Source organism: Cariama cristata, unplaced genomic scaffold, assembly GCF_000690535.1.
Source record: "Cariama cristata isolate BGI_N322 unplaced genomic scaffold, ASM69053v1 scaffold31675, whole genome shotgun sequence".
Lineage (NCBI taxonomy): Eukaryota > Metazoa > Chordata > Aves > Cariamiformes > Cariamidae > Cariama > Cariama cristata.
Window position 1 is genome coordinate 7762 of NW_009616333.1, and position 654 is coordinate 8415.

The 654-nt window shown below is 51.2% G+C and overlaps 1 protein-coding gene across 1 annotated transcript in view; it reads right to left on the reverse strand.

The window, feature by feature from the left end:
• Positions 1–654, reverse strand: part of LOC104161638 (signaling lymphocytic activation molecule-like) — a gene marked incomplete at its 3' end in the record, with an annotated part of 7628 nt that overhangs the window by 6758 nt on the left and 216 nt on the right. The gene's annotated exons all lie outside the window — the stretch shown is intronic.

Genomic DNA, 654 nt, shown 5'->3' on the forward strand with positions numbered 1-654 from the left:
AGCACCGCGGGGCTGGGACCCAGCACGAAGCTCACCCGGAAAACCGACATCCCCCACTGCAGGAAAGCCCCAAATATTCTGGGATTAAACCATACCCCTTGCTTCGGACCGGGTGGGATCGACAGCGAGGAGGAGGAAGAGTATGGGTGGTCTTTAAAACCCTCGCCGAGCCGAAGCCCCATCCTTGTTGGGGAACGCGGGGAAAACACCGCTCGCTTGTTCCGCTGCTGGAAAGGGCTGCGAAAAACTCGGTTGTTTTGGTGTTTTTAGTGGAATCAATTATTCACCTCCACCAGTGCTCGGCCCGCGCTGCTTTAAAATAGGATACGGGTTTTTTCCTATTGCTTTCTTCAAGTTGTCGTTGTTTTTTCTGGTTTTCAGAGGAAAGCAGAGGCGACAGCGTGAAGCAGGGATTCCTCCGCTGGTTTAAACCAAACTGGAGCGCCACGGGGAAATAAAGGGTGAGCTGACATCCCGCCGCTCTTCAGCGGAGCCAGGCTCCGCCACCTCCCTGCGTTTTGTTGCCAATAAATTATTTCTAATGATAAAAAGCCAAAAAGCACATTAAATCACCCTGGCATCCTGCTAGGCTGCTCCTTCCCGCTCAGAAAGCGTGTGGCTAAGAAAAAAAAAGAAAAGAAGAAAAAGAAGAAA